Source organism: Glycine soja, chromosome 7 (assembly GCF_004193775.1).
Source record: "Glycine soja cultivar W05 chromosome 7, ASM419377v2, whole genome shotgun sequence".
Taxonomy (NCBI): domain Eukaryota; kingdom Viridiplantae; phylum Streptophyta; class Magnoliopsida; order Fabales; family Fabaceae; genus Glycine; species Glycine soja.
In genome coordinates, this window is record NC_041008.1 from 26404820 (window position 1) to 26426600 (window position 21781).

Here is a 21781-nt window from a genome sequence, read left to right on the forward strand (position 1 = left end):
TGATGATGCCAAAGAATCAAGAGTTAAGCAAAGTTTCAAGCAAAGATTCAAGAATCAAGTTCTAAGATTCAAGATTCAAGAATAATCAAGATCAAGATTCAAGACTCAAGATTCATGAATCAAGAGAAGGCTCAATCAATATAAGTATTAAAAAAAGTTTTTCAAAACATTGAGTAGAACAAGAAGTTTTCACAAAATCATTACCAAAGAGTTTTACTCTTTGGTAATCGATTACCAGTGTTTTAAAACGTTAAGATTTTCAAAATTCAAAATGAAGAGCCACATCTGTTGATGTGTAATCGCTTACACCTTAATGGTAATCGATTACCAGTGGCTGATTTCGAAAAATACATTTCCAAAACTCACAATTCTTCAAGTGACTTGTTTCTGAAGATTTTTTCAAAAGTCACAACTTTTTAAGTGACTAGTTTTTTAAAGAAATTGCCAAGAGTCACAAGCTTTGACTTGAGTCATCAAAAGATTATAAATATGTGACCATGGCATGAATTTTGAGAAGAGATCAATCATCTATCTTTCAATCTTCTCTCAACATCATTCAATATCTTTCAACTCTTTCTACAGAATTTTCTGATTCTTTTTCTTTTCATCTTTCTAAAAGTTTTTGTTCAAAACTTTCTCTTCCAAGAAAAGTTCTTTGTTCAAAAACTTGTGCTACTCATCTTTTTCATTCTCTTCTTCTTTTGCCAAAAGAATGAAGGACTAACTGTCTGAATTATTTTCTGTCTCTTTTCTCCCTTACAAAAGATTCAAAGGACTAATCGCCTGAGAATTCTTTTGGTTCTTCCCTTTCCCTTAAGCAAAAGATTTCAAAGGACTAATTGCCTGATAATTCTTTGTCCCAACACATTGGAGGGTACATCCTTTGTGGTACAAGTAGAGGGTAAATCTACTTGGGGATTGTTATACTGAGAACAAGAGAGGGTACATCTCTTGTGGATCAATTCAAGTGGAGGGTACATCCACTTGGGTTTTCAAAGAGAACAAGGGAGGGTACATCCCTTGTGGATCTTTGGCTTGTAAAGGATTTTACAAGGTTGAAAGAAATCTCAAGAACCGTAGGTTGCTTGAACCAGTATAAATCTTGTGTTTGTCTTCTTCTTCCCTACACTCTTTAATTTCCGCTGTGTACTTTTAATTATCGCTTTTACTTTTGGTTAAGTTTCTATTTCTGTTCTTTACTTTCTTAACTTAGTAGTAAAAGCCTAATTGAATCTAGTAACATTAAGAAGGATAGATTTTTAATTAGTCAAGACACGTTCACAATTAATTCAACCCCCCTTCTTAATTATTCCGAGGCCACTAGATCCAACAAGTTTTTGAAGAATTTGCCAATAGTCACAACTTTTAAAGTGACTAGTTTTCAAAGAGAGTCACAACTTTTAAGTGACTAGTTTTCAAGAGAGTCACAACTTTTAAAGTGAATAGTTTTGAGGAAATTTCCAATAGTCACAACTTTTAACATGGTTTCTTCAAGATCCATCAAATGGCTATAAATATGTGACCATGGCACGAATTTCAGAACTGACGAAAAACTAGATTTTCATTCTTTCATTCAAAACATCTTTCTAAGAGTTTTTGTTCAATACTTGCTTTGTCAAGAAAAGTTCATTGGGAAAAACTTGTGCTATTCTATTTTCCTCTCCACCTCCCTTCTTACAAAAAGCTTTTCAAGAGACCTACTCTTGGTGACTATTTTTCAAGAGAAGGTTTTCATACCCTAATTTCGTCCGGGGATTATTACTTGATGACATGCAACCTTTGATTGGTCGTTTCAAGATACTTGGCACCCTTTGTTGCACAATATGTAAGTCTCAAGACGCGCCGGAAGTCAAAAGGAAGCAGGGTTGTGCGATCCGTGAAATTCTGTAGTGTGGTGAAAATTCTGTTGTTGCGCAATCCGTGAGTTTCTGTAACTTCTTCGAAAGCTAAAAAAGAGTAAATACATGATCTGTAAGGATTCGTAACCTTACGGAAAGAAAATAAGTATCGTTACGAAATTCGTAAAGTTTCGTAACGTTACGGAAAAAGAATCGCCAAAAAATAGAAAGGGGTGCATTTAGTAAAAAGGGGGGTACAAATAGCAATCAGGCCCACTTGGGCCTTCCAGATTCTTCCTTCAGAAGGCTGTTGCTTCTGGAGGAAGCAACCTTGCTCGCCGGGGCGAGCTGGGTGGCAAGCTCCTCCCCTATTTTGCTATAAATAGGGGGAGGAGTGAAGAGGGAAGGGGTTCAGCCTTCTTGGCACTTCGTATTCTCTTAAATTTGCTGAGGAAAATTGTTTCCGTGAAGAAAATCCAAGCCGAGGCGCTTCCGTAACGTTTCCGTAATGTTTCCGTGAGTAATTACGCGAAGTTTTTCAACCGTTCTTCGACATCCATCGTTCGTTCTTCGTTTTCTTCGGTCTTCAACTGGTAAGTACCCCAAACCGAGCTTTTCAATTCATTCTATGTACCCGTGGTGGTCCCTATTGATGCAATCCTACCCCGCAAGGGCATTGGATAGAAAACTCCAAGTAGATTGGGCCAGAGATGCAAGAGAAGGCCCTAGGGTTCTTATGAGCCTTAGGGTAGATTTCGGGCCCATGGGCTAAGTACGAGCCCACTTATCTTTGTAAATATTAGATTAAGGTTTCATTATTTTTGGGCCTTGTATTTAGGGCTTCATAATGTAGGTAGGGTACCCTAGAAATATAGGATTTTTCAGCCCTTGTATTTTAGGGCACCTAGACTAGTTTTTGTATTAGGGGTAGTTTTGTAATTTCACATGCACTAAGTGGATATTTGATGTGTGTGGTTGGAAATAAATTTAATTGAATTGGTAGAAGCCCAATCCAATTAAATTTTAGAGGGGTAGGTGAGCATTTGCTTACTACACCCCATTGCCACATCATATAGTCACACTTTGTGCATGTCCATCATGCTTTTCATGCCTCATGACACCTAAGCACACTTAGTGGAGAATCTTGGAATTGATCTTGGATTAGTGGGCTGAACCATAACTAAAAATTCACTAATCATAATTAGTGAAATTTTGGCTCCAAAGTTTGGCTCCACAAATTCAATTTCAAATTCAAGTGAAATGTGAATTGAAATTCAAATTTCCCTCCAATTTTGTGTGACACTTAGGCTATAATTAGAGGTCATGTGTGTGCATTTTTTTCAACTTTGATCATTTGAATATTAATATTCAGATTTCAAAGCTCATTTAGAGCACAAAATTTTGTGCTCTTCTCTCCCTCTCCCTTCATTCATCTCCTTCTTCCTCCAAGCTCTTATCCATGGCCTCCTATGGTGGTGTGCTTCTTCTAGACTCATCTTCTCCTTGAAGTGGCGTCTCCTCTCTCTCTTCCTTTCTACATTCCGCTGCCATTAATCTTCCAAGATGCAAAGGAATCCATTGATGAAGAAGATCCTAGGCCTACAAGCTCCAATGGAGCTTGCATCATGTGGTATCAGAGCATCTTCATCTAGGTGATGTTCTTTTGCTTCCTCTATCTTTTTGTTCGGTGAATTCTCTTTAATTCCTTGTTCTTCATCTTATTCTCCACGTATATCCTCCATTGTCTTGTGGTTTGGTACTGTTTAGAGTAGATTCAAAAAAAAAATAAACCGATTAAATCTTAGATCTACACTTGTTCTTGCATTTCCATTGTTCAAATTTTGTAGATCTACTCTTGAATCTTGTTTTTGTGTTTATTTTAGGTTCTATCATTTTTCATTCATAATATTCTTGTGCTGAACCTTAGATCTAAATTTTCTTCCAAAATATTGATTAGAAAAAAAAAACACAAAAATCTAAGTGTAAATCACTTAATCCATGTTGTCTTAGAGTCATGTTTAGTCATAGTAATTGTCACATTATGTTCTAAGTTTGTGTTGAATTTTTATTTTGTTGATTGAATTCTAGATACATTTGTTCATGTATTCTTGTCATTCTTAGCCTATCTTTTGAATTTTGAGTCTAATTCATGCATGTTATTTAGTTCATAACATGTTCTAAATCAATTCCTAGAAGTAGTCTTGTTCTTGAACTTTTTTTTTGTTTTCTAAGTTTCCTACATGATGCCTATGATGAAGTTGAGTTGTGGTGCTGAGTTGTGGCTGGATTTGTGAATCAAATAAGTCTTAAGCTCTCTTGAATTGTGTTATTCAAGATAATTGAGCATAAGCAAACACAAATTGTAACTATCCAAGCCTTAAGCAACATAAACACTACTCTTGATTTCTAGGTTGAAATCGCTGGTGCTGACAGCTTGAACATACGAACTTGTATAAATTACTGGGAACTCGTCACTACGTTTTTTGAGCTGAAACTTTTACTGAATTTTCTAGACATCTGGACCAAAATTATAAAAAAAGAAACAAGCGATTTGGATTAAAGGAAAAAATAAGAAAAATCTCACAATTTGGAAGAAAAATCAGTGTCCAGGAAAAAAAAAAAGAAAAGTGAAAGGAAAGTGTGCTTGTTGTTTTGGCTCAAAATTTGTTCTATAATTGGTGCCTATTTTATACCAATCCTAGTTCTGAAATTTCAATTCAAAATTATTGTGAAAACAAGTGCCAAAACTAGTGGTTTCTTGAGTCTTTTTTTTTTTAGAGTTTTTCTACTCTACTCTAGAGCCATTCTAGGTTTCTCTTTGAGTCCTAGCTTGCTTTTTTTTGCTTTTCATTGCTTTAATTGTTGAATAATCCTTGGAAATTTGTCTTGTTAAAACTATATTGGTTTAGCTTTCATTTCATTTTATTTTTGGTCTTTGGTTATTGCTTGTCTCTTTGTTTCCTTGCTTGTGAGTTGCCATATAGGGAATTGGAAAGGAGGATTGGTGCCATATCTTGAAGAATTTGAGTCAAGAAGCAAGGGGCCAACCACCTTAAGAGCTATTGGACTAAGAAACACTCCAAATTGAGTGAAACACTAAAGAGAGAATAGCCACCACAATTGAGGACTTTTTTCTTTGTAATTTTGTAATTGGCAATTTGCTTTGCTTTCAAATTTTGTAACAAAAAGGCCTTTCATTGGAAGTAAGTTGGGAGCCTCCGCTAGGTCACCCTACTTCCACTTGTGTGTAATAATTTTAGGCAATTTCCCCTTAGGATAGTGAGTGTTTTGTTGGGAACCTTAAATGAGGTCATCCAAACACTCCTAGGATCCGCCTAGTTTGGATTTCTTGCACTTTAATTTCTTGCTTATTTTCATAGCTTATTTCCTTTACCCTCCATTGTCAAACCGCCTAGATAGCTTGACTTTTACCAATTAGTTTTTACCTTATCTTTCAAACCTCTTTTAGTGTTTATTTTGGCTAGTTTCAACCATAGTTTATTTTACCTTTTGTTTTCAAACCCCCAACAAGAAAGAACCATAACTTAGGAACCAACATGAGTCTTCATTCTTCATCTAGTTTTAATGGTGAGGGTTCTACTCCTAAGGACCCCTTGTATAAGATATTAGGTGAGTTGAGATCCCTTAAGTTGTGGAAAGAAAAACAAGAGAGAAAAGAAAAAGGTAAAAAAATAGTGGAAGAAATAAGTCAAGATGAAAGAGAGAAAATAAGAGAGGAAGAAAGAAGAAAAATAAGGAAAGAAATGAAAAGAGAAAAACATGTCTCCTATAGTAGTCATAACTCTTGCAAGAGCCTAAGTGAAGAACTTCGTGACTATTATGAAGGAAGGCATAGGTCACATATTAGACCTCACTCCCATAGGAGAGAAAATGAAACCTCAAGAGGTTAACATTAAACTCCCATACTTCCATGGGAAGGACAATGTAGAGGCTAATTTAGATTGGGAAATAAGGGTAGAGCAACAACTTAAAAGGAAGTCTACTTCAAAATCTTATGGCTCTCACTCTTATCCAAAGAAAGACCAAGGTCAAGGAATCTTAGGGGTCAGACCTTCTAAGCACAAAGATGATAAGGGGAAGACAATAGAAAAGCAACCCCTTAAGACTAGTATGAAAGAGAAGACTAGCTCCATGAAGTGCTTTAAATGTCTTGGAAGAGGACACATTACTTCTCAATGGCCCACCAAGAAAACCATGATTATGAGGGGCCAAGACATTTATAGTAGCCAAGATGAGGCTACTACTTCACCTTCCTCTAGTAAAAGTGAAGAAGCCAAAGGGGAAGAATCTAGTGAAGAGATCTACCCCCAAGAAGAAGGACAACCTTTAATGGTTAAGGAGGAGTGTAAGGAGGTAAGTGTCTCCTCCAAGAGGTTAGCTAAGAAGGAAAGTCATTTTGAAATAAAGACAAATATTAAAGAAATTTCCCTTCTTAGACAACCTCCACATTTTCTCCTTTGTAAAATGACACTTGTTAGCATTGCCACATCTCTTAGGCTTGAGTTTATTCCTCAAGTAAAGGAGTTGTTGGATGAGGGTTTGGTTCGCAAGAGATTAAATCCTTGTGCTTTGTTGGTGCCCAAAATAGGTATTATTAGGCACCAAATCCCTAAAATAGGTGGTGTGATGAATGTTTTGGGTGGTGCAACACTCTTTTGTAAAATCACTCGTGCACCCAACATCTTCATGATTTGTGTACATAGGGACTCATTAGGTAGGTTTGTTCTTATTTTTAGTTTCAATACAAACTTAGGCACTCATATGGGACACCTTAGGTTTGTCATACTTTTTGGTAGGAATAATCAACATGAAAATACAGAAAAGGTATGTTCTATTGCTTTACGTTTCTTAATTTTTTAAATTGTGATCAAGGGGTTCCCATGAACCCTAAGAGAATAAAGGTCATTCCTGAGTGGCCCGTTCCACCAAGTGTAAGAAAAATTTGGGGCTTCCAAGACTTAACAAAATTTTACAAAAGGTTTGCCCCATATTTTTCTATACTTGTAGCACCACTCATTGAGTTGGTGAGGAACCATGTTCCTTCATGGGAAGATGCCCAGCAAATGAGTTTTCAGACCTTACCTTCAACATACTAAACACCACTAATACATATGTTTTTGTTCTTTTTATACGTGTTGAGGAAAAAAGCCCAGAGTTTCAAGAACCTCGGGATTTGAGGTCAAATCCTTTTCAAGGGGGAGGGAATGATGCAATCCTACCCCGCAAAGGCATTGGATAGAAAACTCCAAGTAAATTGGGCCAGAGATGCAAGAGAAGGCCCTAGGGTTCTTATGAGCCTTAGGGTAGATTTCAGGCCAATGGGCTAAGTACGAGCCCACTTATCTTTGTAAATATTTGATTAAGGTTTCATTATTTTTGGGCCTTGTATTTAGGGCTTCATAATGTAGGTAGGGTACCCTAGAAATATAGGATTTTTCAGCCCTTGTATTTTAGGGCACCTAGACTAGTTTTTGTATTAGGGGTAGTTTTGTAATTTTACATGCACTAACTGGATATTTGATGTGTGTGGTTGGAAATAAATTTAATTGAATTGGTAGATGCCTAATCCAATTAAATTTTAGAGGGGTAGGTGAGCATTTGCTTACTACACCCCATTGCCACATCATATAGTCACACTTTGTGCATGTCCTTCATGCTTTTCATGCCTCATGACACCTAAGCACACTTAGTGGAGAATCTTGGAATTGATCTTGGATTAGTGGGCTGAACCATAACTAAAAATTCACTAATCATAATTAGTGAAATTTTGGCTCCAAAGTTTGGCTCCACAAATTCAATTTCAAATTCAAGTGAAATTTGAATTTCCCTCCAATTTTGTGTGACACTTAGGCTATAATTAGAGGTCATGTGTGTGCATTTTTTTCAACTTTGATCATTTGAATATTAAAATTCAGATTTCAAAGCTCATTTAGAGCACAAAATTTCGTGCTCTTCTCTCCCTGTCCCTTCATTCATCTCCTTCTTCCTCCAAGCTCTTATCCATGGCCTCCTATGGTGGTGAGCTTCTTCTAGACTCATCTTCTCCTTGAAGTGGCGTCTCCTCTCTCTCTTCCTTTCTCCATTCCGCTGCCATTCATCTTCCAAGAAGCAAAGGAATCCATTGATGAAGAAGATCCTAGGCCTACAAGCTCCAATGGAGCTTGCATCACCCATTTTGTTTCATGTATTTTTATTCTCGTTTTCATTTACTTTCCGTACCCCCTTTTGACGTGCTTCAATCACTTATTTAAGTCATTTCTCGCCTAATCAAAAAATAAAATAAATTTCCACCGATCATTTGATTTGTAATATCCGTTAATTTTTGTTAAAATGAATTCCGACCGTTCGGTCGTGCCGTAACCACGTTGGAAATAAAAAAAGAGGTAAAATAATAATATAATAATCAAAAAATACCTTTTAGTAAAATGAAGCGAAAAAAATCAATCGGACGTTTTCTCTTTGGGATTTTTCATTCTTAATCGAATTGACTAATAACTAAAGTGAAACTAAGGCTAAAACCAACTCGCCTAGTCAAGCTCGTCCAGAAAAAAGTCACTAAAAAGGGTTTGAAAGTTTATCATTTCAGTTTTTCCTTATCAAGTAAACCGATCATTTTTAAGGTCCAACGCCTTAAAATGATCACCTTTCAAGTAAAAACAATCGCTTGACTCACGCTTAAGAAAGAACTACATAGGTCTGATTTCCTCTTCGATAGAGGGTACGTAGGAGCAAAAGCCCCGCTTTTGTCGACCTCAAAAATAAAAAAGAAATAAAAGGTAAGATAAGACAATTTCACAATTCTAAAAATAGGCTGTTGTCCTTTGAGACAAATGTGAGAGGTGCTAATACCTTCCTCAAACGTAAATACAACTCCCAAACTTAGAATTTTCATTTTGACCGGTTTCCTTCGGTTTTTTCCAACGTTTTCCACAAATAAACGTTGGTGGCGACTCCGCGCATCTTTCCTCCTTTGGAAAGCGCACCCGTGAGCCTCGCCTCACTCGCCCGCAAAAGGGCATGTTGCGACAAAGGTCTTCTTGGTTAAACACTGGACTCAAAAGACTAACCGCTTTTGGGTTCATTGCAAGAAGCGGATTTGCTTCTTGGTTGATCACTGGACTCAAAAGACTAACCGCTTTTGGGTTCATTGCAAGAAGTGGGCATAACTTCTTGGTTGTAATCACTGAACACAAAGGAGGGGATTCCTTTGTGGTTCATTGCTTGTAAAGGATTTTACAAGGATAGTGGAAATCTCAAGCGGGTTGCTTGGGGACTGGATGTAGGCATGGGTTGTGGCCGAACCAGGAAGATAGATCAACCATATTAAATTTTATTCGTTACCTGCATCAAAGGAAGATAGATCAACCACATTAAAGGTAGCACTTATGTTGCCATATTCTCCTGGCAAGTCCGGCTTGTAAGCATTGTCATTTATCTTTTCTAGAATTTGAAAAGGTCCATCTCTTCTTGGTTGCAACTTGGATTTTCTTTGAGCAAGGAACCTTTCCTTCCTCCTATGGACCCAAACCCAATCTCCTAGTTCAAAATTAACTTTGACACAACCCTTATTTACTTGCTTTGCATATTGTTCATTCTTCTTCTCAATGTTGGCTCGAACTTATGCATACAACTCTTTGATAGAAATCTATCTGCCTTTTTCTTACCATCAAAATTATCATACTCATTAGAAGGAAAAGGTAACATGCCCAAAGGAGTCAAAGGATTAAAGCCAAACACAACTTCGAAAGGAGAATAAGAAGTAGTAGAATGAACATACCTATTATAAGCAAAATCAACAGGTTTTCAAATTCTTTTGAATGATAGCGCGCAACAAGGTGGTAAGTGTCCTATTTACCACTTCAGATTGTCCATCCATTTGAGGATGTGCACTAGTGGAAAACAAGAGTTTTGTTCCAATCTTATTCCACAAAGTTCTCCAAAAATAACTTAGGAAATTTACATCTCTATCACTTACTATTAATTCGGGCAATCCATGCAAGCACACTACTTCTTTAAAGAAAAGATCGGCAATATGTGTTGCATCATTGGTTTTGGAACATGCAATGAAATGCGCCATTTTACTAAACCTATCAACAACAACAATTATATTGTCTTTACTACCTTGAGACCGAGGTAGTCATAACACAAACTCCATTGAAACATTAATCCAAGGGTGATTAGGCACATGCAAAGGTGTATAGAAACCATGGGGCATGACTTTAGATTTTGTTTGTTTACATGGTATGCACTTGTCACAAACATAGTGCGGATCATGCTTCATGCTAGGCCAATAAAATTTCTCATGCAGAATTTCTAAAGTCTTTTTCATACCAAAATGTCCCATCCTTCCACTACCATGACATTCTCTAACTAACATTTCACGCAAGGAATGCACACGCACACACAATTTATTTTTCTGAAACAAGAAACCATCATGTCTATAATAATTCCCAAAAGCATGTTTAGAACAAGAATCCTATACTTTGCCAAAGTTAGAATCAGTAGCATACAAGTCCTTCACAAACTCAAAACCAAGCATGATGAACCTCATAATGACTCTGCTAGCTTTCATTTCATGACATCTTTCATCTTTGTCTACTTCCTCCAAAAGCTTGTTATTGGAGTCGACCCCAACTTAACAGTCTTCTTTAAAGCTTTAACAGGTTATCTATGAGCATGATGAAGTTAAGTTGAAGCCTTGCATGTGAGAGAAACTCGAGCCAAGTTCTCTGTGTGAGAAATCTACCATTGATGCTTTAACCTTCTTAATAGAGAGAGACCCACTTCTATATAAAGCTTGTAATCTGTAATAGATCTAAGATGCAAGTGAAAGATTGTAATTTCCTGAGTGGAAACCTTCTTGCAAAGTGAAGATCTGTGTGTGTCCAATAAAAAACACATAAACTCTTGCTATTGAAAGTCCAACAGTGGTTTGAAATGGTTGTTGCCAGTGGTGTTACTAGACTAGCAGTGGCTAGGTGTAAAGTTTAGCGGGAGTGCTGCCAAGTTGTTGAAATGCAGTGGTTTACTGGTCCAACAGTGACTAGTTGTGTTAATGAAATCTCATCTTGAAGGGTGAAGACTGAATGTAGCCCAAGGTTGGGGGTTAAATAGTATAAAAATCTCTGTGCGTTATTCTCCCTCACTCTCTTTTGGCACTAATTTTGTGGGTTGATCGGTTCACTACTTATGTTAATCATTAAAACAAAAAGTGAAGTGACACAAATACCACAAGAAGGGGGTTGAATTAGGGTTTTAAAAAAAATTATGTTTCCTTTGAAAACAAAAGATTTATGACATTAGTTCAGAATAAAAATTAGTATAGAGCTCAGAATATAAATGAAGTTGCTTAGAAAAAAAAGCAAAAAATTTTGAAAACAATATTCTTTTATAGTTCAAGGATTTTGTTTCAAAGATAGTTATTTACTCGAAAACTTTTTGATAAATGATAAGTTTAGTTTAGGTGTTGGTTAGAAAAGGTTATCAGTTTTTGTGTTTGAAGAAAAACATATCAGATCTGTGCAAGGCAAACTAAAAAGAAAAGGAAGAAGAGTGCATAATTTTTTTTATATTGGTTCACCCTAACCTTGTGTTACGTCCACTCCTAACCCTTCAAAATGATATTTCACTAACACAACCAGTCACAACAATACCAACAACCACTAGATTTTATCACCTTGCTAGTCTCCAACTTGACCTTAATCCTAGCCTCGACTAGACCAGCAAGACCACTGGATTTTAGCTTTTCCAGCCACGACTAGACTTACTATAGAAAGAAGGATATGTGTTTTATGGCATAAATTATAAATCTTCTCCTCGAAAAAGGGATTCCACTCTGGAATTAAATCTATTACTTTGAATATTGCAAATTTTTAAGCACAATACAAAAGCTAGTTACTCGAGAGAGAGAGCTGAACCAGAAAATGCATATTTCTCACTCAAAGATCTTTCTCTAGATGTTATTCTTTTGGAATACTTTAACTATTCATCATGCCATTTGAAAATGCCTCCTAAAGTTCCCAAGAAGATCATTGAGGTTGGCTCCACTCAACTAACAAGCATTTGGAACATGTAGGTACACTTTACAACTATCATGAAGTGTCAACATGCAGAGCCATTATGAGGGACCCTTTTTATGGGCATTCTGATGATCCATCAGAATAGTCATTATGATGTATGCTGAGAGTGAATTCATACTTGATGATGTTCATATTGATATCAAATTCTAAAGTAGCACAGGTTCATCACTCTTAACACTTCTTGACAGCTTAAAGCATTTTGAAGTCGATTACTTCAGAAAGACTAAGTAGAAGTTCAGTTGTTGGTGTTTTACTATTCTGTACAAGACTCCCAAGTTAGACTAAGTTGCATTTTTCAGTCATCATTGTTATGTTTCTCATCAATGCTCCTCATGGACAACTTCAACTTTCAGCAGACTTGCATCTTCCTTATGCAGTTGGCTCTCACTTTCTGATGGGTCCTTATTGTATGTGGCAACATATGAAAAGTGAAGTGGTTTATCGACTTCAATCTTATGAAGTGACCTTTGTATGTGTCACATCATATGGAAGAAATGATGTTATCCCTGTGATGCTCTATGAGTCATTCTGAATCATTATAATGTTAAGATATTCATAATCAAGGTTTTCAACATTCTAATGTTGACTCTGCTAGAGCTTCATGCTGACTTTGGATGCTTTCATCTAGTCTTTGACAAGTCATCTATGTAAGGCCTTTCTTGTTTAGTATCTTGCTAGGACCCAAGTACTTAGAGGGAAGTAAACTTCATTATTCTAACGGGCTTCAAGAAATCTTCATAGTTCTTAACTTTGACAGTTGTTTTGAGCCTTTTTGAGCATCATTCTGAGTACTTTAGAATGAATGAACATGTCTACATCCTACATTAATAAACAATAAAGTAGTTAAGAAGAATGTTAGTCATCACTGAAACCTATCATCTTTTCAATTTGCATTCATAATGGTTTGTCATAATTAAAACCAAGGAGATGGATTCAACAAAAACAACCCTTACAAACACTTTTAAAATTAAACCTTTCCACTTAGTCTTTATAAACAAACAACTCTTTTTGACAAAGAGATATGAAGTATAATTTTTTTTTCCAAAATTGCTTGCATTTTCGTTCTAAGCTTAGAACAATTCTTCATTCTTAACTGTCTCTTTCTAAACTTATACCAAAAACTTCTTTTCTTTCAAAAAGGATTTAAAAGTTTGGGAAAAGACAATTCAACCCCGTCTTCTTGTGCTATTTTTGTCACTTCAATTGGCGTCAGAGCTTAAATTTTTGGGTTAAGCAATCTTCATAGTGCAAGAGGAAGATCCTAGAAGAAGTGATGGCTGGACAAGCTCTAACCGTGTTTATACCTGAAGATGCTTCAACCAACAAGCCTTCTTGCTTTGATGGACAAGACTTCTACTACAGGAAAGGCATAATGAATTTGTTCCTAGAATCTAAAGATGTTGATCTATCAGACATTATAGAGATTGGTCCCTAGAAACCAACAAAAAGAAATGAGCCTAAAGATGAGATAGACAAACCTAAATTTGAATGGACCTCAGATGAGAAAGTAAGTGTTCTTTTGAACTCTAGAGCAAAGTTCTTTCTGTCATATGTTATGAGCAGACCTGAGTAAACAAGAACTAAAGAATGTGAAACTGCTCAAGAAGTTTTGAACACACTTAAAACAACACATGACAGTACAGATCAGGTAAAAGACTCAAAAGTCAAAATTTTAACTCACAAATGTTTAAGATACAGAAACATGAGTCTATAAAAGAGATGTTCACTAGATTCACTACTTTGGTGAATGAGTTGAATGTTCTGGGAGAAAGGTATGCAACACATCAAAGAATCGAAAAAATTCTGAGAAGTCTACCCAAAATTTTGAGACAAAAAGACACTTCCATAACAGAAGCCAAAGACTTGAAAAATCTGGCTATGAATGAACTTACTGGGTCACTAAAGGTTCATGAAGAAGAGTTGATGGATGAGCTACAACTACCTAAGGGAAAAGCAATAACACTAAAAGCTTCTTAGAAAGTCAAAGCAAAGCATTATTTCAAAGCACTAAACTCATTAACAAATTTTGATGCTCAAAATAGTGATGATGAGCTTTCTGAAGACAAAAATTGAGAAATGAAAATAAACTCAATAGCACTAAACTCAATAGCTAAATCTCTAATGAAAATAATTCTGATGAGCATTATTATTCCAAAGCACTACACTCAATAGCAAAATTTCTAAGTAGTTAAAACTGATAAGAGAGGCTACTACAAAAAGAGTTTTCTCTTTTGATCAAACTCAACTTGAAAATGAAAATAAGGTTTTTCAAGAAAATGTTGAGAAATTATCAAAAGACTTAGGTCACCTTAACATGAAAACATTATCCAAACTATCCAAGCATAATCCGATTAGAAGCTTACCAAAATCAAATATGACAAAGACAAAGTATGTGAGGCATGTGCCAAAGGTAAACAAATTGAATCCAGTCTCTAGCCCAAAATTGTAGTAACCTTTTAGAGAATCCTAGAATTACTGCAAATTGATTTGTTTGGTCCAACCAAATGAGTCTAGGTTGGAAGAGATATGGATTTGTGATACTTGATGACTTCTCTAAATTCACATGGGTTTTATTTCTTTCTCACAAGGATGAGTCTTCTGAAGCATTCAAAAAGTTTTGTAAGAAAATTCAGAATGAAAAAGATTTGAAAATTATCTCTATAAGGAGTGATCATGGGGGAGAATTTAAAAAATCTTTCTTAAAAACCTTCTTTGCTGAAAATGGTATCTCTCATAATTATTCTTGTCCAAGAACACCTCAATGAAATGGTGTTGTGGAAAGGAAAAATACATCCTTACAAGACATGGCTAGAACATTTATTAGTGAGTTTGACATATACAATTATTTTTGGATAGAAGCTGTTACACAACATGCTACATTCTAAATAGAGTTTTATCAAGAAGGTTTTGAATAAGACTCCATATGAATTATGAAAAGGAGGAAAACCAAGTGTATCATACTTCCACATTTTTGGTTGTACATGTTATGTTTTAAACAACAAAGACAACCTTGGGAAGTTTGATGAAAAATCAGTCAAAACTATCTTTCTTGGTTATTCTTTATCATGTAAAGCCTACAAAATATAGAATCTGAGAACTGAAGTTGCAGAAGAAAGTATGCATGTTGTTTTTGATGAACATGATCACACATTTGAGAAGAGAAGAATTGTAGATTTAGAAGAAGAGTTGGAAAGAACAAAGACTAGTTAACATGCTCAAAACCATGTGCCAGTCTCAAAAAGCTCGAAGAAAATTGAAGATAAACCTTCTGAGACACCTCAAAAAGGCTTAAAATTGAAAAACTCAGAATAAATAACAGAAGCTAATACACCAAAAAGCTGGAGATTTGTCTCTACTATCCTCATCATTAGGAAGACAACATCTAGATCCAAGACAAGAGCCTCTTTGAACGAAGATAGGGAATGATACATCTTATCTCAACAATTGAGCCAGAGAACATTGATGAAACATTGAGTGAAGATTCTTGGGTGGCTGCTATGGAGGAAGAACTAAGTTAATTCAAAAAGAACAAGGCTTTCAATTTTGTTCCCCCTCCCAAAAATCAGGTAGTAATTGAAACTAAGTGGATCTTCAAGAACAAGCTCAATGAAGAAGGAGAAGTATTTAGAAACAAGGCAAGACTGGTGGCTCAAGGATACAATCAATAATAAAGGATTGACCATGAAGAAACCTTTGCTTCGGTAGCAAGACTAGAGACTATCAAAATACTTTTGGCCTATCTTGTTGAATCCACATCCCTGGTTTTAATAATGAAAAACCATTATCAATGCAAATTGAAAGAATCATGGGTATAAGTGATAGCTAACAATTCTTCTGAAGTTTTTCAGTGTTTATTATTCTGAGAAACATAGATGCTCTTTCATTCTAAGGTACTTAGAATAAAGCTTATAAAGGTTTAGAGATTTGTTGTCAGAGTTGAGAACTCAAAAGAATTCTTGAAGCCCATCAAAATGATGAAGCTTGCTTTCATTTGAGGACTTGGTTCTTCGCAAGATACTAAACAACGAGGCCTTAAATAAAAGATTCATCAAAGGCTACATGAAGAGCATTATGGTTTAGAATGAAGCTATGTAGAGTCTACATCAAAATAATGAAGACCTTGACTCTAATTTTCTAAACACCATAAAGACTTAGAAAGATAAGAATGCATCACTTGAACAATATCAATAGAATGAAATTTGACTATTCTTCACCCTCCGTTTGTTGCCACAATCACTAAAGGCACATTACAAAAGGAAGAAGCAACTGCATAATAAGATGCAAAATTGTTGAATGATGAAGTTGTCCATGAAAAGAACTAATGTGAAGCATCAGATTGAAGGACTAAATAAATTTGCCCAATGTAACATTGAACAAAACCCTAACACACTAAAAACATAAACTTTTATTAAGTCTTTATGAAGTAATCGACTTCAGAATGCTTCGAAGATGTGAAGAAATGTTAAGAGTGATGAAGTTGCACTATATCACAATGAGATATTAATATAAAATTCATCAAGGGAATTCATCAAAGTATGGATTCATTCTCAACAAATATCAGAATGGCTATTATGATGGTTCTTTAAAATGCCCATTAGAAAGGTTCCTCAGAATGAGAACCTTAGAATGGAACCTCAGAATGGTTTTGTTTATTGTCACATCATGAAAGCTGGAAAGTGAACCTCCTTGCTCCAGAAGTGTGTCAATTTTATGGAGCCCACTACAACGGTCTTAGGAGCTTTAAGAGTCATTTTGGAAGGCTACGATGAACAAGTTGAAGCATTCCAAATCTACAACACAATGTACTAGATCTCTGAGTGAGAAATCTGTATTTTAGCTTCAACCCTCTCTGTGAGAGTGACCTATGTCTATATTATACTTTCAAAGCTTGTAATAATCTTAGATAAAAGTGTGAGATTAAGTTATTGAGTGGAATCCCTCTTTTAAGGAGAAGATTTGTAATTTGTGCAATAAATCATAAACCCGTTTTCTATAAAGTCTAGTAGTGGCGGTTAGAAGAGAAATCCAGTGGTGTAGCTAGTGTAGTTGAGGCTAGGATTGAAGTCTGGTGGGGAATTGGAAGGTTTTTGAAATCTAGTGGTTATCCGTTCTAGTTGTGTACAAGTTGTGTTGGTGAAATCTCATCTTTAAGGGTAAGGATTGGATGTAACCCAAGGTTGGGGTGAACTAGTATAAAAACCTCTGTGCACTTTTCCCTTTTCTCTTTCTTTACATTGCTTTGCACAGATTTGGAAACTATTTTTGATCAAATCATTAAATCTGTTATCTTTCCATTTTAACAACAGAACTAAACTTTGCTTTACCAAGATTTTTTTCATTAGACAACTATTCTTGAAATAAAAGCTTTAAAATGCAAAAGAATTTTGTTTCCAACAGTGTTGCATTTTCATTTTAAGCTCATAACAACTTTTTGAACTCACTCATTTTGAACTATTATTAGAAATCTTTTGTTTTCAAAGAAGCTTTAAAAGTTTTCAAAACCCCAATTCAACCCCCCTTTCTGTGGTATTTTGTCACTTCAATTTGCATCAGAGCCTAACTCTCAGGGATAAGAAAATTTGGCAGTGTGAGAGGAAGATCCTAGAAAAATTGGTGGGTGAACAAGTTCTAACAATGTTTATACCTGGAGGCACCTCAACCAATATGCCTCTTGGTTTTGATGGAAAAGACTTATACTACTAAAGAGGTAGAAAGAAGTTATTCCTGGAATCTCAGGATGTGGATCTATAGGATATCATACATCTTGTTCTCTTCATACCAAAGAAGAAAATTAAAGCTAGAGTTGAAATAAACAAACCAAAAAAAAAGAAAATACCTTAGATAAGAGAGCCAGAGTTCTTCTGAACTCTAAAGCCAAGTTCTTTCTGACATGTGCTCTGAGTATATCAGAATATGACAAAATATAATAGTGTGAAACAACTAGGAAATTCGGAAAACCCTCATAATAATATATAAGAGCATAAATTAGGTAAAAGCCTTAAAGGCCAATATTTTAACTCATAGGTTTAAGATGTTTAAAATGCAGGAACATGAATCAATAGAAGAAATGTTCACAAGGTTCACTACTATAGTGAATGAACTTAATGCTTTGGGGGAAAACTATACAACACATCAAAGGATCAAGAAGATTTTGAGGAGTTAGCCCAAAATCTAAAGACCAAAAGTCGTTGACATAACAAAAGCAAGGAATTTGAAATTTTTGGCTACGGATGAACTTATTGGCTCTCTGAAAGTTCATAAACAAGGGTTTATGGATGAGATGAAACTACTTAAAGGGAAGATTATAACTCTCAAGGCTTCTCAGAAAACCAATATAATGCATCAGTCCAAAGCACTAAGCTCAATAGAAGCTTCTGATATTGAGAATAGTGATGTTGAGTTTTCTAAGGAAGATGAAGAAGAACTGGCATTCCTAACCAAAAGAGTGAAAAGATTGCTCAGAAAAAGAAAAGGGCCAAGAGTGTAATGCCTTGAAATTTCGCTAACTATAGATTGATGTTTAATTGTATTTATCGTGTTATTTGATTATATGATTGACTTGAATGATTTCATGGTGTGAATTAGTCATGTGTAGTTTTGTTGATGTGGATGCTGAGTTATGTGGAGTTTAATTGACCTAAGTTGAAATTATCAGATTTCAAATTTTACGTTAACCTATTTTGGTAAAACCACGATCCTCAATTTGTTAACCATTGCTTTATCTTAAAATTTTGATTGTATGATCCAAACAATTGTCCCAACGATTTGACCACTAAGATTTTCAACATAATAACTCTTTACCTCTAACTTAGTGCGAGAAGCGCGTGATGTGCTATCATTTTCTTCTATTTTCTAAACCCTTTTTGCACCATTTTAATTACTGATTGGTCTTAATTGTCAATTTATCAGGCAGTTTTATTATTTGGGCTCATTTAGCTAATTTGATGTTTTTAATCTAATATCAGGAATTAATGAAACATTGGGCTTAATCCGGATTTTGGTTATGGACTTGAAGAGGGCAAATAAAGCAGCGCTTACCTTAGTTAATTTCTAATTAGGAAATTTCGCAATTTTATTTTATGTTGTTCAGTGTTTATTTCGTTTTGGGCCAGAGTATTGTAATAGGGCCCAGTGACTTTGAGTGACTCTTTTTAAATAGCAGCCTTGGGATTCGTGCAAGGCTGTTCTGTTATGCCATTCATTATTCAGAGCTTTGTTTAGGGTTTTAAGTTCTTTCGGTTCTAATGCTACTGTTTTCGTTCTTAATGCAATTTCCCATTTCCTGCTTCTAATTACAATTTCGTTCTTGTTTCTTCTTCTACTTTCATTTACATTTCTGTTTTCATTTTCGTTTCTGTCTCATTTACGTTTCTGTTATTCATGTTTCATTTACGTTTTCTGTTTGAATCTATGGAAGGCAAATTATTCTGGTGTTGTCTCCTTCTGAGGAAGAAGCCCGACTCTCTTTGAGGTTTCGTTTATAATGTGGTTCCCTGGCAGTTTTCCCTTCACCAGTTAACCCAAATTTGTGAACATTAATCAGTGCATGCTTCGTGTTCGATTAATTGCCTCTGAGCCTAACTTGCGTTCATGCTTAATGGACGAAGGGCTAACTGGTGTATGTGGTGCCTAATCACGTATTGACAACCCTAGGTTGATTTTCGCTTAGTAAATTGAAATATGGTTGGATTAAGTGGTTACTGTTAGGGACGAATTCTCCATAACCCAGGATAAGAGAATGGCTTCTGAATCAGAGGAAACAACCCATTTTTAATATTATTAGTTTCGTATTCCAGTTTACTTGTTCTGCTCCTTAAATCACAAAACAAACAAACCCCCCCAATCGTTACTGTTACTGCAAGTATATTATGAGCATTTGGTTTATCATTGCTCGTTGGGAAACGACCTAGGATCACTTCCTAGTTACTGCATTTTCATGTTTATTTGATTCGGGTACGGCCTCGATCAAATTTGGCGCCGTTGCCGGGGAGCAGTGTCCAAAGGTTCATAATAGCTAGCTAGTCTTTTAATTCCTTCGTGTTTTATGTTTAATTGTTAGTATTGTGTTAGTATGTGTGTTAGTGTTGTTTAGTGTCCTAGTATTTTGTTTAGTGTGTGTTCGGTTTCAGTTTTCCTATTAAGCGCTTCCCCTGTTTCAGTTTTGGGTGTTTTGCTATGAATAGTGTTTTGCGATGGACTTAGCGACCACTTTTGCTTGCGGCAAAACAAAGTAGTAGTAGAAATCAAGTAGAGACGGATTTTGGCGAACACCCATGCTGAATTATTTGAGATTTTTTGTTTTAGTAGCTAGAGTTGTTATTTTTGGCTGCATTTTTTTGTGGTAACTTATTTTAATCTATATTTTGTGGGAAAAATAGCTAGAGCCTTTAGTTTGGTCAGATTTGGAAGTTCCAAAAAAGTAGCAAATTTTGTTTTTGTCAAAACTTCAAACGGCCATAACTTTTGCTCCGGTTATCAGAATCGCAATTATTATATATGTATTTGGGGTAGAAAAAAAATTTCCTACGCCATGGGAGCCGGCCATAGGCCGGCTGAGGTCTCCATCATCCAAAAATAGTGATTCTGTCAAAAGTTTTTTATTTTTCAAGTTTTATTCACTTATTTTTCTTAACCTACCATTTTTAGCTTCCATAGTTAGACTTTGAATTTTTGCCTGAAATTTTTTGTGCTATCTTCTCATCATTTTATAAGGTTGCTCATAAAATTTTAAGTCATTTGGATATCATTTGAGGGTAGTTGTAGTTCAAACCTGCACCTTTATTTACATGACAAAGCAACTAGTTGTGCATGCTGAATGTAGTGTATGACTAAAGGCAATCCATCTAACTTACAACCCTTTGATCCTGAGATAGATAAGACATTTCATAGATTAGTTAGGCATCATTTTATACCTTTTGATCATCCTGAGCATTCCATTACTGGTGAATCTGTGCATAGTGTTATTGGTGATTTTGAACATCCTGATTTTGAGCATTACAATTTTGAGCATTCTGATTCTGAGCATTCTGATTTTGAACATTCTGAAAACATGGCACAACCTCCACCCCGTGAGAGGACTCTAAGGGAAATGGCTGCACCTGATTTCACCAACGAAAGCTTGTGCATCCAATACCCTGATGAGGATGTCCCATATGTTCTTAAAACTGGACTGATTCATTTGCTTCCAAAGTTTCATGGCCTTGCAGGTGAAGACCCGAACAAACATTTGAAGGAATTTCATATTGTCTGCTCCACCATGAAACCCCCAGATGTCCAAGAGGATCATATATTTCTGAAGGATTTCCCTCATTCTTAAGAGGGAGTGGCAAAGGACTGGCTGTATTAGCTTGCTCCAAGGTCCATCACGAGCTGGGATGACCTGAAGAGAGTATTCTTAGAAAAAAATTTACCTGCTTCCAGGATCACAACCATCAGGAAGGATATCTCAGGTATTAGACAACTCAGTGGAGAGAGCCTGTATGAATACTGGGAGAGATTTAAAAAACTATGTGCCAGTTGCCCTCACCATCAGATTTCAGAGCAGCTGCTTCTCCAATATTTTTATGAAGGACTCAGTAATATGGAGAGAAGTATGATAGATGCTGCCAGTGGTGGAGCCCTTGGAGACATGACTCCTGTTGAAGCCAGAAATTTAATTGAGAAGATGGCTTCCAACTCCCAGCAGTTTAGCGCCAAAAATGATGCCATAGTCATTAGAGGAGTGCATGAGGTAGCTACAAACTCAGCTGCATCATCTGAGACTAAGAAGCTTGAAGGCAAACTGGATGCATTGGTTAACTTGGTAACCCAGCTGGCCTTGAATCAAAAATCTGTACCTGTCGC

The 21781-nt window shown here is 35.8% G+C and overlaps 1 non-coding gene across 1 annotated transcript; it reads right to left on the bottom strand.

The window, feature by feature from the left end:
- Window positions 1–21365: 21365 nt before the first annotated feature.
- On the bottom strand, window positions 21366–21472 carry LOC114420777. Its single transcript, XR_003668410.1, has one exon. It is a non-coding gene; the product is annotated as a small nucleolar RNA R71 (small nucleolar RNA).
- Between the last annotated feature and the right edge of the window lie 309 nt (window positions 21473–21781).